The following is a 16,445-nucleotide window of genomic DNA, read 5'->3' as shown; positions in this document are numbered from 1 at the left end:
CAGGGGACAGGTCACGGTCTTTGCTTGTGCATTTATTCTTTCATTGTGTGTCCAAGCAATCCTAACCCTGTCTCCGCGGTGGACAGGCAGGTGCCCCAGGCAGGATCTGGATAAAGTGGGAGGTGTACCAACATTGGCACCTGGAGCGGTGCCCAGGTGGATTGTGCCATGTGGGGAGGGGACAGGCAACTCCCAGCACCACTCAGGGGCAAAGACTTCTCTCAAGAATGTCACAAAGCGTGACATGATCCATCTAGCACAGGGAGCAATTTCCCTGAACCTGGGGCACATGGGGCAATAGAGACTTTTTGAGAATAATTAATGTTCAGAATTGAACATTTTTTCCTAACTATCAGAGAAGACAGACTATTAAATGAATGGCAAATATTTGAATGGCTTTTTATGGGCTTCCATGGTGGTTCAGATGGTAAAGAAACTGCCTGCAATGCAGGAGACCTGAGTTAGATCCCTGGGTTGGGAAGGTACACTGGAGGAGGATGTGGCAACCCACTACATATTCTTGCCTGGAGAACTTCATGAACAGAGGAGCCTGGTGGGCAACAGTCCAGGGGGTTGCAAAGAGCGGACATGACTGTGCAGCTTTCACTTTCAGGGGAATTTGAACAAGAGTCTCCTAGAATTGTGACCGCACACACTCTTAGGGATTCTGCATCCTACGAGACCTGCTGGGAGCAGACCCCTGGCTGTCCCTCCTTCGTCCCATGTGCCACTTCTGCTTCATGTTTTAAGATGTCTGCTTATCAAAATTGTTATTTCAAGGGAATTCCCTGGCAGTCCAGTGGTTAGGACTCCACACTCTCACTGCAGGTTCGATCCCTGGTCGGAGAACTAAGATCCTACAAGCCAAAAGAAAAAAAAATCAAGACTTTGAAACATACAGTTTTCTCTGCCTGAGACACTCACCTTTCATCCTGCCCACGTTCAACTACCCCTCATCTATCCTGTTCCAGCACAGACGCCCCTTCCTCCAGGAAGTCTTCTGGGACTGCCCGCCAGGCTGGATCAGGTATCCACACTGGGCCCCCACAGACCTCTAGGTTTCCCTATACTAGCCCGAGATCAATCTGATGCTTAATTCCTCCTTCACAAGCCTGACCACTCTGGGCTGTTGCTGTCTGGTGACATTTCCTCTCCCCTCCTCCTCCAGAGGATAGAGTCCCAGATGTCTCGGTCACCACTGTGTGCCTGCACCACCCAGCCCAGTCACCCCGGCTGGCCTCAGAGAGTGTTTGTGGAGTGAAAGAGCTCATTGTGACCTTGGTTTTCTGTGTTTAGTCTCTGATAAGATAGTGGGCTCAGCAATGCCCTTCGCCTCCTGGGCAGGTCACCCTTCCCCCACCTGCACCTCCCCCTCCAGCTGGACGCTAGGGGCCCAGCAGGCAGGGACCTTGCTTCCCCTTCTTTTTGCAGCTGGCAGAGGAGTAGGCTGTGGGTCAGCGAGGGAGGGGCAAGGTCACCCCAGCCCAGTTGAGCCAGCAGCCTGGTCTCCTGGGTTCTGCTCCCCTCCCACCTTTGTACAGATGTGCAAAGGTCAGATGTCCTCTGGGGTTCTTTTTTCAGGATCTTAAAATCATATCCCGAATCCAGCCATCTCTCCCATCTCTGCTCCCTCTCGGGTTCAACCTCCATCCCTTCCTGCCTGGGTTCTCCGCCTCTGTCTCGCTGCTTTCATCCCCCTGCTCCCATCCCTGTCCCCATATACGCAGCCAGAGGGAGCTGGTGAACCCCTGAGTCAGAGCAAGGCCCTCCTGGCTCAGAGCCCTCCCAGGGCTCTACCTCACCCCAGCTGAAAGCAAAGTCCTCACATTGGGGCCTGAGGTCCTGGTGTGCTGTCCTGTTGCCTCTCTGTCCTCACCTCTTCCCCCCGCCCCACCCCCACACCACTCCCCTGACCCCAGCCACATGGTGCTTCAAGCACAATGAGCAGAGTCCTGCCTCCTGGCCTTTGTATTTGCTGTTTCCTCGTCCTGGAATTGGAGGAAGGCATGGCAACCCACTCCAGTATTCTTGCCTGGAGAATCCCCATGGACAGAGGTGTCTAGCGGGCTACAGTCCATGGGCTTGCAAAGAGTTGGACAAGACTGAGCAACTCAGCATGTACGCATGTGTGTCCTGGAATGATTTTCTCCCAGATTCTGCATGGCTCCCTATCTCCCGCCACTGGGTCTTTCTCTCTCTTTTAATATTTATTTATTCTTGGCTGTGTTGGACCTTCGTTGTGTCATGTTGATTGTGTCTGTCGTGTTGTGTCTTTGGTTGCGGTGCACATATTCTCTGGTTGTAGTGCGTGGGCTCTGGAGCATGTGAGCTCAGTAGTTGCAGCTCACAGGTTAGCTGCTCCAAGGCATGTGGGATCCTAGCTTCCCCACCAGGGATCAAACCTAAGTTTCCTGCGTTGGAAGGTGGATTGTTAACCACAGGACCACCAGGGAAGTCCCTGAGGGGCTAGGATTTTGGAGGCATCTGAGGTTTGATCAAGAGAGGGGCTCTGTCAGCATTGAGTTTTAGGAAGCTGCCCCTGGCTGCTACAAAGAGAGTGAATCAGAGGACACTAAGGTTAGAAGCCAAGGGAGAAGACTGAGGAAGGAGCCTGGGGGAAAGGACAAGGGGACAGCTGGGAGGAGGGGTGCTCCGGAGGTCCCCTGTGGGGATAGGGGCTGGAGAAGGCAGTGTCCAGGTGAGGCCCAGGGCTCTGGCCTGAGGGTGATGAGGCCGCCCCGGAGATGAGGCCTGGGAGGAGAGGTAGACTCGAGGAAGTGCTCAGATATTGTAGGAACCAGGGACATGCAGGGGAGATGACCAGGCGGCTTCGGAACAGGGTCTTGGAGCTTACCGGAGAGTCTGGAACTGGGGACTGAGATGAGGTGTCAGTGTAGAAACTTTTTAAAAATATATTTAATTTATTTGGCTGCCCCAGGTCTTGGTTGTGGCACAGGGGATCTTCTATCTTCATTGTGGCATGTGGGACTAGTCCCCTGACCAGGGATCGAACCCAGGCCCCCTGCAATGGAAACACAGAGTCTTAGCACCAGACCACCAGGGAAGTTCCCACGGGGAAACTTAAAGCGAGGCTACACGAGATGAGACAACCTCTGGCAAGGTGGGGGAACAGCAAGGTGGGGAGGGGAGGGAAGGGCCAGGACGCAGCCTCTGGGAGCCACACTATTAAAGATGAACGCAGTCGGGGAGGTGTGAGAATCAGGGACGAGGGTGGAATGGAGGGTGTGCTCAGGAAGCAAAGGAAAAAGGAACCCTTTGAAGGAGGGTGGGTTCAGCAGTGTCTTGTGTTTCTAAGAGCCCCCAGTGCCCAGCACAGAGCCTGGCACACGGCAGGTGGCTCACTGTTTGCTGAATAAAGGCATGGCTGGAGGAGTCGAAAGCAAAACTCAAAGATGTTTGATAGAAACCGTGAGAAACCAAGGACTGCGTTTTGTGACTAGGGCATGCCGACTCCCCTTCCTTTTGCCTGGCAGGGAAGCTTGAGAAGATTAGAGTTAGAAAAGGTAATCTCGGATAGAGAAGTATGCAAATCTCAGAATGGGGTTCAGAAGCCAAGAATGAGGCATACAGTTCTCTTGACCTTATCATCTAATTCTGGAAGGAGGGAGAGGGGCAAGGAGCCCGGACAGCTTTTTCCAACTTCTAGCCAATCAGAAGAGGAGAATCAACAAGTGGGACTGAACCAGCGTCATCAGGAAAGTAAGCCTGTCCATAACGACTGTCAGCCAATAGGTAAAGAGAAACATGGGGGATGGGGGGCCGTGGATGTCCAGGACACGCCCCTTGCACACGTCAGCCAATCATGAGAGGAGGACAGAAAAAACGATGATGGGGCTGAACCAGCAGCTGGCTGATACAGATTCCTAGGCTCTGTACACCGTCTCGGCTTTCCAGCCAATCGGGAGTGGAAGCAGGGGAACAGCTTTGTGTTTGTTTTTTTTTCTTTCGGTACTTTGAAAATGTCACACTAGTGTCTCCTGGTTTCAATTATTTCTGATTAGAAGATAGATAAACTATACTGTATAACTAAAATGTGTAAATTTGTTAAAAGGGTCAAACAAAAATGTTCTGTCACACACACAAAGGTAAATAAATATTGATATGTGACATGATGGATGCGGGGAATCCTTTCATGATATATATGCATATCAAATAATCATGTTGTACACTTTAAATAACTTTTGTCAGCTACACCTCAAATAAAACGGGAAAAATAAAGAGAATAGTTTTAGGTTTTTTTGTACCTTGAAGTTCAGATGTCTTTTCAGAATTCTCTGGTGGTTCAGTGGTTAGGACTCTGTTCTTCCTCTGCAAGGGGCACGGGTTCCATCCTGGTCAGGGAACTAAGATCCCACTAACCACAAGGCACAGCCATAAAAAAGGAGAAAGTTCAGGTGTCTTTTCTCTGTGGTCACTGAGATGGTTAATTTTATGTATCGACTTGGCTAAGCTATAGTGCCTAGTTGTTTGATGTTACTGTGACAGTGGCTTATAGATGTGGTTAACATTTACAATCAGCTGACTTTAAGTAAAATAGATTACCATTCATAATGTGGGTGAGTCTCTTCCAACCAGTTAAAGCCTTAAGAGGGACAACTGAGGTTTCCTGGAAAATTAGAAATTCTGCCTCAAGACTGTATCATAGAAATCCTGAGTTTCAACCCGTTGGCCTGCCCTATGAATTTTGGACTAACAATGGCAACATCGATTCATATTTGAATTTCCAGGCTGCCAGCCTGCCCTACAAATTTCAGATTTGCCAGTGCCCACAGTCACATAAGGGCTTCCCTGGTGGCTCAGATAGTAAAGAATCCGCCTGCAGTACAGGAGACCCAGGTTCAATCCCTGGGTCAGGAAGATTTCCTGGAGAATGGAATGGCTACCCATTCCAGTATTGTTGCCCGGAGAATCCCACGGGAAGAGGAGCTTAGTGGGCTACAGTTCATGGAATTGAAAAAAGTCAGACACAACTGAGCGACTAACACTTTCACTTTTCTTCACAATCACATAAGCCAATTTCTTAAGATAAATCTCAATCCCCACCCCCATCTCTTTTTATCAATATCTCATGTGTGCATGCTAAGCTGCTTTGGTCCTATCCAACTGTAGTCTGCCAGGCTCCTCTGTCCATGGGATTCTCCAGGTAAGGATACTGAAGTGGGTTGTCACGCCCTCCTCCAGGGGATCTTTCCAACCCAGGGATAGAACCTGCCTCTCTTACGTCTCCTGCATTGGCAAGCGAGTTCTTTACCACTGGTGCCACCTGGGAAGCCCCATCAGTGTCTCATCGTGTTCTGTTTCTCTGGAGAATCCTGATGGATAAGATGCTCTCTCCAGACCTTTCTGAGCTTTGAGAATCAATGGGTTAATGTTTTCTCATGATTTAGAGAAAATTATCAGTCATTATCTCATCACATATTGAATCTGCTGTGTACCAGAGCTCCTCTACATATAGGACTCCAATTACAACCATGATACATAATTAGTGTCTGGTAGCATTCAGACAGAATGATGCTTTTCCCTTCCTTTTCTTCTCTGTGTTTCACTTTAGGTGATTTCTATTAAATTGGTTTTGAGGGGCTTCCCTGGTGGTCCAGTGGTTAAGATCCACCTTCCAATGTAGGGGACGCAGGTTCAATCCCCGGTTGGGAAACTAAGATCCCACATGCCTTGGGGCAATTAAGCTTGCGAGTTACAGCTAGAGAAGCCCACGTGCCACAGTGAAGATCCAGCACAGCCAAAAATTAAAACAATAAAGTAAAATAAAATCTTACCCTCACAAAATAAATAAGTTGGTTTTGAATTTATTGATCTTTTCTACTGCATCCAGGATATTGTGAAGCCCAGCAAATTACTTCTTAATTTCAGAACCTGTATTTTTCAGCTGTGCATTTGACTGTGCACTCCAGCTTCAGTCTGCCACGCCAGCCCATTTGGCCTTTAAAGGTTTGGTAAGTTTCTCTTCCCCCAGAACAGTCTCTCTCTCACAGGCCCACCCCTTTAGCCACCTGTGCCAAAATTTAGCAAGTTTACTTAAGATGGACCCTTCATTCACTGGAATTTAGTTTCTTGAGATTTTACTTTTTTTTTTTTTTTGAGATTTTGCTCTTTATATACCATAGATCTTTGATGACTTTAAGCTATGAATTTTTAGTTTATTCCTCTATTGTTGTTACAGAAAGAAAATAGTCTTCCATGACCTTCTACATCCTCCAGGAGTGGAATTTGGGCTTTAAAGATAGAAATCAGATCTTGTGCTTTCCTGTTTAATATCTCCAATGGCTTCCCTTCACTTTGGATCCAAACTCCACACCATGGACATGACTACCATGACTCCGTGACTCTGGGTGATCTGTTCCCTGCTCATGATGCCACGCTGACTTCTTTTTTTAATTAAAAAGTTTTATGTATTTATTCTTGGCTGTGCTGGGTCTTCGTTGTTGCACTAGCTTTCTCTAGTGGTGGCGAGTGGGGGCTACTCTCTAGTTGCAGTGCAAGGGCTTCTCACTACAGTCGTTTCTCTTGTTGTGGAGCACAGGCTCTAGGCTCATGGGCTTCAGTAGCTGCAAGCATGGGGGCTCAGTAGTTGCTCTTCTCGGGTTTAGTTGCTCCACGGCATGTCGGATCTTCCCTGTCCAGGGATCAAACTCATGTCTCCAGCACTGGCAAGCAGATTCTTTACCGGTGAGCGACCAGGGGAGCCCTCACACTGACTTCTTAACGTATTCCCAAGGCTCTCCTCCAGGCTTACTGGCTCTTCCCCTTTTCCTACACTTTCTTACCTCAGGGATATTATACTTGGTATTCTATCTAATTGATTCTCTCTTCTCCTGGTAATTCTATAGCCCTCACCTTCTCATGCTTCAGGCAGGCCACAGCTCAAATATCGCCTCTTAAGAGAGGCTTTTCCTAGATACACGCATCCCTGTGTTCATTGTTGTTGTTCAGTCTCTCAGTAGTGTCTGACTCTTTGCAACCCCATGGACTACAGCAGACTAGGCTCTCCTGTCCTTCACTGTCTCCCAGAAATTGCTTGAACTCATGTCCATTGAGTCAGTGATGCCATCCAACCATCCTCTGTCATCCCCTTCTCCACCAGCCCTCAATCTTTCCTAGCATCAGTGTCTTTTCCAGTGAGTTGGCTCTTCACATCAGATGACCAAAGTATGGAGCTTCAGCTTCAGCATGATTTCCTTTAGGATTGACTGGTTTGATCTCCTTACTACCCAAGAGACTCTCAAGAGTCTTTTCCAACACCACAGTTCAAAAGCATCAATTCTTCATGCTCAGCCTTCTTTTTTTTTTTTCCATTTATTTTTATTAGGTGGAGGCTAATTACTTTACAATATTGTAGTGGTTTTTGCCATACATTGACATGAATCAGCCTTGGATTTACATGTGTTCCCCATCCTGATCCCCCCTCCCACCTCCCTCTCCAGCCGATCCCTCTGGGTCTTCCCAGTGCACCAGCCCCGAGCACTTGTCTCATGCATCCAACCTGGGCCATGCTCAGCCTTCTTGATGGTCCAACTCTCACATCCGTACATAAGTACTGGAAAAACCATAGCTTTGACTAGATGGACCTTTGTTGGCAAAGTGATGTTCTGGCAGCACTATTTATAATAGACAAAACATGAAAACAACCTAAATGTCCATCTACAGGTGAACGGATAAAGTAGATGTGGTGCATATATACAATGGAATATTACTCGGCCATAAAAAATAATGAAATAATGCCATTTGCAACAACATGGATGGACCTAGAGATTATCATATGAAGTAAAGTCAGACAGAAAGACACATAAACAATATCACTTACACGTGCAATAAAAAATATGACACAAATGAACGTATCTGCAAAACAGAAATAGACTCACAGACAGAGAACAGACTTACAATTTCCAAGGAGGAGGGGGTTGGGGGGGAATGAAATGGGAGTTTTGGGGTTATCAGATTGCAAACTATTATATATACCATGGATAAACAACAAGGTCCTACTGTAGAGCACAGGGAACTATATTCAATATCTTATAATAAATCATAGTAAGAAAGAATATGAAAAAGAATATATATATAACTGAATAACTTCGCTGTACAGCAAAAATTACATTGTGAATCAACTATGCGTCAACAAACTCTCACCACCCACCCCCAAAAGAGGCTTTTCTTGAACACATTACCATATCTGTCTCCCTCCCATTTTCCAGCCTCTTTTAGATTATTTATGATGATCTGAAGTAACCTTGTTAATTTGCATTTTCTTATTTCTGTTCTAGCCTCCCGCAAGATAACATATATTCTGTGAAGCCACAGCCTAATCTGTCCCATTCAACAGTGACTCTTACGCCCTAGCCCAGGCACACAGGAAGTACACAATAATCTGTTGACTGAAACCTCCAGGATTCTTCCAGGAGCTGTTAGTACACAGGGCTGTGTAAGGGCATATCCCAGCCACACAGACGCACATACACAGTTGTGCAGAAGGCACCATATGGACTGCTCCTAGAACTGCTGGGAGAGAGACTTCCTCCATGGGGTGGGAGCAGGCACTAATATCCAAACCAAGTTCAGAAATTCTCAGGGAAGGGCTTCCCTGGTTAAGAATCCACCTACCAATCCAGAGGATACAAGTTCGATCCCTGGTGCAGGAAGATGCCACATGCTGAAGAGCAACAAAGCCCGTGGGCCACAGCTACTGAGTCGGCACCCTAGAGCCCATGCTATGAAGCATGAGAAGCCTGTGCACTGCAACTAGAGAAAATCCACATACAGCAATGAAACCCAGTGCAAACAAACAATAATTAATTAATTAAAAAAATAAAAGATTCCCAGGGAGCAAAAAGGCCTTGCAGTCCCTGGTACCGTGAGGGGCACAGGGCATGCCAAAGAGGTCTCTGGCTCCCAGTTCTGCTAGGTCATCTGAGCTGTCTTGGGGCATAAAGATGGACAGCACCACCAACAGGCCCAGAATGATGGTCACATTGCTGAAGCCCAAGGGCAGCTTAGAATTTTTCTTTGCTCTGAAAAATTCTTCAGTGTCCAAACTGTTTGCTTTCCACACCTGCAGAGGTGAAAACACATTGATGTTTTTCTGAATGGAGGAAGGGGCCCCTGGAGGGAACCTGAAAGCCGTGATTAGGAGGAGGGGAGAGGGAGTTAGGTGGATGGGAGGAGGAAGCCAGGGAATAAGCTGGTGCAGGAGGTCTGGGCGGGACCAGGTAGAGGGGGGAACACAGGGATCTGTGGGAAGAAGCAGGGTGGTGAACAGGGTGGGGACAAGCCCCAGGGTGGCCAGGAGGGTTGGGTGGAGAGGGGGCTGAAGTTAGTAACTAGAGAAGAGGGGGAGCTGGGCAGGGGCCAGCTCCTCTGGACAGGGAACATGTGGGGGTGTTCTTCAGAGGCAGGGCTATAGCTGATCCCCGCCCACCAAGCAGACACTCACAGGTATCCCCTAGTGGGAAGAAGCAGAAAACTGAAAACAGGGACAGCAGGACATGGTTCTTCACAGGAATGGGGAAGGCTGTCTTATAGATGGACTGCATCCCAGTGACCCTGTGTCACCGAAAGAGTGTGTGTGGGGTCTCGCTGCTGGCCACTCAAAAGCCAATAAACAGGCCAGGCATGTGGAACGGAAAGTTTGCCTCATTTCAGATGCTGGCCACTTGGTGGGGAGGGGGGCATATATCTGTCCCAAGGCTGACTCCCCCACCCCACCCCACCCCACCCCCCGACAAGTAGGGGACAAGAGCTTTTAGAGACAGAGTTGGGGGGGGGGGCGGTGGGTGGGAAGCGGCTACATGTAGAAACAGCACAGTCAGCTCTGACAGTCATCTTCAGATTGGTCATCAGTGGTCTGACCAGCAGCATCTTGGTCTTGGTTGTTTTAGATAGTTCATCTTCAGTCCCAGGGTCCATTTGTTCCCATTTCTCTGAGGCCAGTTCTCAGAATTGTGGCAGCTCATGTCCTGGGTACAGTCTGGTCACTATGTAGTTAACTTTTCCACCTGGTGTTTTGGTATCTAGAAGACAACTCATAGGATATGGCTCAGAATATTATCTATAGCCCTTGAGAAGGAACCAAATGTCCTTGACTATGCTTAATGACTACGTTACTGTTATTTAGTGTCCTTCGGCCATTTTCTTTTGTATCTGCATTTCTCACTTCTCTGATTAAACTTATTCTTTGACTAAAACTTTCCACAGAGAAAAGGCAGGCAGAGGACATGGTGGGGGAAGGACAATGGGGTCCTGCTCCATTTCACTTGAACTCTGGGGCCCTTGAACTCTCAGCCATGGACTCCAGAAGAGGGGATGGGATGTACAGAGGGACTGAGAAGGGTCAGCAAATGCTGAGTAACTGGGATTCATCGTGTTGTGGAATCCGGAGTTATGAAACACGCTTCGGAGGACACTCAAGACAGTGGAGTACAGATTATTATGCCAGCGGGTCCAAGGGGAATCAGTTCCCAACAAGGACCCTGATGTTTCTGAGAGGCCCAGTTTTATACCCCCCACTACATGACTGGTTACCTGTTAGCAACCTCTTTGTTGTACATGATTGACTTTTACAACAAGTAGGTGCTAGGAGAACAAACAATTAAGGTTAGAGGGGGGGAACAAAGATTATACATCAAGGGGGGATGGCTCCATGGTTAATCTAACAGGGGCAGCCTGACCTCAACTACAGTCTCTGTCATCTGTAGGGAGGGAAGTCTCCAGGAGAAGTGGTTTTCACTAGCAATGGTTTTCTCACTTTTGGGCAGGGTTCAGGCCCAGTTTATATCCTGTCTTTAAAATGGATGACAGACTTCAAGATGGAGTCTCTCTTGCTTTCCTCACACTGGCCCCAACATTCCCCGCTCTTGATGCTCATCTTATCCTTAACGATGGGCATCAGTCATGGGTAAATACTGCACACGGGGACTGTGTAACAGTAGCAGAGCTGTCAGTCTGGAGGTTACACATCGAGTTATACACTGGAGAATACAAAGCCCCCAAATTAATAATATAATGATTAAAAAAATAGCTACAAAAAGATTTTCCACCAATCACTTTTGATCCAAGAAAATACCGATGTCTAAAAAGGAGGATTATCATTAGACATAGCTTTTACCTGGTTTTTCATGTCATCTAGAGAAGCTGATATATTGCCAGATAAATCAGGGATATATACACAGCATTCAATTTTAATTAGAGCACAGGTCCCTCCTTGGGTGGCTGTAAGTAAGTCTAAAGCCATCCGATTTTGAATCATTGCCTTTCTCATTGTCTTGGATTGCCTTTGCATTGTCCAGGAGGGCCTGTTTCATGAAGTTAGTTAGAGCTTTTATTTTAATCATCACAGACCTTGCCCACCGTGCATGTAAATAAGGCAAATTTACCGGGGCTTGTTGTAAGGATGGCTTAATACTTCCATGAGCAAAGGCAAATCCTAATGTGCAGTAGCCAACCCAACCAACTGGAAGCCAAGGCCATAAATTCAATCCACTGGGTGCCATTAGGGGCCACCCATCAGATCCCAGGGTTGGTAATCTGAGCCAGGCCCGTGAGCTGGTAAATCTGGGTGATAAGTGACCTCTAATATTTGTTAACATTGCTCAGAGGACAAGTATCCCACATATTTTAATTCTTTTGGATCTATAGGATGGTCACCAAACCCAACTTCTTGTTCCCTGTGTCCCCAACAGATAGGGGCAGGGACAATAGATTGGCCTTTTTCTGGGGTAATCCAAAAATATTCATGCCATATCAGGTATTCAAATTTCCTGATGGATTGGCCCTTCTCACCAGCTACTGAGTTCTCATTCTTTCTATTTTTTAAGTAAAAGGTATAGGTTTTGGTCACTTTTGTAAGGCTTGTATTTACCTCAAGTGTTACCCCATGGCCTTGACCAATTTGGTTAAAGTCCAGGTTACACCAAGGAAGAAGCGACAGGTTGTGAGTTACCAAGGAAGCAAACACCTCTTGTTGCTGTCTCAAAAATGAGCAGAGGGAGCTAAAGTCCCCTCTGTGTAGGGGTGACACCCACCAAGGAAGTCCATCCATCACTGACACCACACACCTAACTTTTAGAAGTATTTTAGAAGCTTGTATCCAAGTGGGCCCAAGATAGGAACACACTATCCTGAGTTTGCAGTCCCAGGAGGGTAATCGTGCAGATCAGGAACAGCAGAGCTATTTGTAGTGGCTCCAAACTCAATCTGTGGTTGCTGATGGAAGACGAGTCAGGTCTTTAATGGTTCGTCCAGGTTAGGATGGGCAGTCCAAGGTCCCTTTTCCTCTGCTGCTGGTGTGTGGTGAATCTAGAGAGTAATACCTGCAACTGTAACTGCAGTGGGTGTGGTTAGTACAATTGTATATGGCCCTTTCGGGGGAGTAGGGGGTGGACAGTATCTGTTGCTTCCAATCCTTTACCCATACTAAATCTCCTGGTGAATATGGGTGTACAGTACTGTCTAGAGAAAATGGAATTTTTTTCAACGTAAGAGGTGATGTCATGGATCACCTTTCCCAACTGTTCCAGTTGCCACAACACCTCCATCCCTCCTGTTTGTAATAAATTTCTCTTTACTTCCAAAATAAGTGGGTGAGGTCTCCTGAACATTATCTCATAGGGGGAATACCCATGCCCGGGGGGTCATTCTGATCCTCATTAACACTAATGGCATCACGTCCATCCGAGACAGGGCACCAGTTTCTTGCATCCATTTTGCCAAAGTCACCCTGATGGTCCAGTTCATTCTCTCAACCATTCTTGAGCTTTGTGACCTATACACTGTATGTAGTTTCCATTTAACATTTACTGCTTTGCAGACCAGTTGGAGTAATTCAGCCACAAATGCGGGCCCATTATCTGATTCTATACTCAGAGGGAACCCAAACCTAGGAATAATGTCTCTCAGCAAGAATCAGGCCACTTCCTTCGCTTTTTCAGTCTTGGTGGAGTAAGCTTCTACCCATCCTGTAAAAGGACATACCATTACCAGCAAATATTTGTAACCTCAGCATGGCTTTACCTCAGTGAAGCCCACTTCTAGATGTTCAGATGGTGCTGTGTCCCCTTGAATTGTATTCCAGGAGGCGCAGTCCCCTTGGGAGATGGATTATTCTTGGCACAGGTTACAAGTTGGGTGGCTTGCATCTGCCCACAAGGCTATTAGACGTGGTATGACAAAATAGCAAGCTAAAATCTCACAAGTCTTTGTTTTCCCTAAACGGGTGGACTGATGGAAGTCTGTAACCAGTTGAAATGCCAACCTAGAAGGGACAAAGAGCCTCCCATCTGAGAGTTCCCACCATCCAGCCTCCTGTAGTGTTCCTTGCTCAGTTCATGCCCAGGTGGTTTCTTTTCCTTGTCATAGACTGGGGCCACTTGGGCGGTTAGTAGGCCAGACACCACAGGCGTCACCATAAGTCTGGTTGCTAAATTGTCCTGGGTGGCTGCTTGCTTTGCCACTCGGTCAGCCAGACAGCTCCCTTTCGCCTGAGGTGGGTCCGACCACGGGTGGCCCCTACAGTGCATTACTGCCACTGTAGCGGGTTCCCACACTGCTTCCAACAGCAGCAGAATTTTCTCTTTATTTTTTTATCTCTTTGTCAGTTGTAGTTATTAGCCCCCTTTCCTTATATATGGAGAACAGCTGGTAGTAAAGAACAGCGGGGCCAGGATGAGTGTGCCTGTCTGACCCCACTTGTAGTGCCGCCTGGACTTTCCTAAGAAGCATCTGCAAAACCTCTCTCTCGAGGTTTCTTTGTAGACCTCAACCACGTCTGAACACTCAGCTGTTCCTTTTTCCCTTCCTCTGAACCGGGGAGGGCGGGTATAACGCTGGCGCAGTCGCTCCCATCACACTTGGTGGTGCAGTAGGAGGGAAAGGAGCCTCCTCCCCCGGGGGACGTGGGGGGAATCTCCTTCTTTTCTCACTTCTTCCTCCTTCTCTGGGAGTCCCTGTCATGTTCCCCAGTATGAGGGAGGAAGTGGGGGCTCCTCTTCCTCTGGATCATGGTATTTTTTTTTCTTTTTCAGCTTCTCTTGCCTGGGTTCTGCCTATGCTAGCAAAATGTTGCTTTCTCCTTTTTCAAGGTAACATACCCGGGCCCAAGGGGGTGGGTTTTGCGCAATTAGTAGCCATGAGTCAATGTACGGAAACTGATCCAGGTGGCCTGGCTGCCCGGTTACCAAAGTATACAGCACGAACTTTGTCCAATTTTAGGGTTCCCTCTGAGGACCATCCTACCCCAAAGGATGGCCAGTCTACCTCACAAAAGGTTTTAAGCTTGTTTGGGGTTAACTTTATGCCAAAGTCTCCTCCAAAGCCCTTTCTCAAGTTTCTAATCATGTATCCAAGAACAGTCGGCTTGGATTCTCCACTACCCATCCCGCTTTCACTTTGCTTCTACAATACCTCTTGGGCTCCTCTTGCTGTCTTGGCAGCCAGCCAGATCCAGTCAGTTAAGGCTTCCACGTATTCTTCTTTGCACAAGTCTGATCCTTGCTAAATCCAAGACCATTTATCACTGGTTGGTGTAGCCAAACATGCATGCAAAGCCACAGTTCCCAATCCGACCCCAAGCAATGTTCAGGAGGTCCCTGAGTCCCTAAGAATGGAAGAGTGTCACGGCAAAGGGGACAGTCCCTTGGAAACTAAAAGCTATGTTGACAAACAATCAGTACAGGCCTAGTTAACAGAGTACCACTTATTTCAGTAAACAGTTTCCCACTGAGCCTAGGAGGACACAGCCGCCACAGACTCATCCAGCCCCAAGGGGTTGATCAGGCCCCTTCTTCCACTATTACAGCGGGATGTACCTGTGCGCTTCCCTCCTGCCGTCCACAGTCTTGTGAAGTCCGCCTGTAAGGACAAGTCGCTAAAACAAGAGCCGATCCACAGGCAGAGGCTCAATGGGCCTGTCTCTCCAAGGGCTTCCTGGCCAATGCACTAGAAATGTGGAATCCAGAGTTACAAAACACACCTCGGAGGACACTCAAGACAGTGGAGTACAGTCTATTACGCCAGAGAGTCCAAGGAGAACCAGTTTGTATACCCCCCAGTGCATATAAAGCTGGGCCTTTCAGAAACATCAGGGTCCTTGTTGGGAACTGATTCCCCTTGGACCCGCTAGCGTAATAAACTGAACGCCACTGTCTTGAGTGTCCTCCGAGGTGTGTTTTGTAATTCCGGATTCCACAGCAATAGAACCAACCCCACCAACAGGAGGATGTTGGAAGTCCTTGCCCCACAATGACCCTAGCTACCACTATGGGAAAACAGACCCTGTGACATCCCAGTGGTTCCATATAATACTCCTGCTGGCCCTATATAACACCCTTCAAGAAACAGAAACCCTGCCAGCTTCTTCTGTCCTCCTACACCCATTCCTGCTCTCCAATAATGTGCTCCATCCTGGTTTGCTGTGCAGTCCAGTTAGTTAAGCCTGGTCCTACCAAATTAATGAGAGCTTCCCTTTTAGTTTAGAAAATCCTCAGTTTGGATGTTAAATGGAATGGTCACTTTAGCCCAGTGATGCTAAAACAAACATACAACAGAGTCACATGGAGGATTTACTGAAACAGGTAACTGAGTGCCCAGAATTGCTGATTCGGTAGGTCTGGGGCAGGGCTCAAGAATGTGCATTTCTGGGACTTCCCTGGCGGTCCAGTGGCTAAGACTCCATGCTCCCAATTCAGGGGGCCTGGGTTCAATCCCTGATCAGGAAACTAGATCCTACATGCTGCAACTAAGAGTTTGAATGCTGCAACTAAGGATCCCAAATGCTGCAACTAAGGCCTGGTGCAGCCAAAAAAGTAAATTAAAAGAAAAACCTTTTAAAAAGAATGTGTATTTCTGACAAGTTCCCAGGTGAAGTTGCTGCTGCAGGATAGGGACCAGGCTTTGAGAACCACTGCTTTAAATGATGACTTACTCTCTGTACCCCTCTAACCCTCTGGTCACTTCTGTAATCCTTTTTGTGTACCTTATATTCCCCATCCTGTAACTCTTATCCTTATCCTGCTACACTCCTCTCCCTGATCCAGTAAAAACCTTCCTGTCTCACTTAACACCTCCCATAACCTACCCTCCTCCTATAACCTCTCCCTGTCCCCTAGAACTCCCTTTCTGCTCCCCATAACCCTTTCCTAAACCCCTATAATCCCCTCCCACAACTCCTTCTCTGTCTTATACTCCCCCTGCCTCTATAAACCCTTCAATTTCTTCATATAAATCCCTCCCTGTTTCCCCTCAAACCCTTTCTCAAGACCCTAACCTCCTGGATCCTTTCCTAACCCTCTCCCTGTCCCATGAGAACCTCCTTATCCCATGTAACCCTCTCCTTGACCCCTATAATCTTCTCGTTGTCTCTCACAACTTTTTCTTGTTCCTTTCTAACTTCCAACCTCTTCCCACACAAATTACTTCCTTCC

This window comes from Cervus canadensis, chromosome 18, assembly GCF_019320065.1.
Source record: "Cervus canadensis isolate Bull #8, Minnesota chromosome 18, ASM1932006v1, whole genome shotgun sequence".
Lineage (NCBI taxonomy): Eukaryota > Metazoa > Chordata > Mammalia > Artiodactyla > Cervidae > Cervus > Cervus canadensis.
This window is presented reverse-complemented; position numbering follows the sequence as displayed.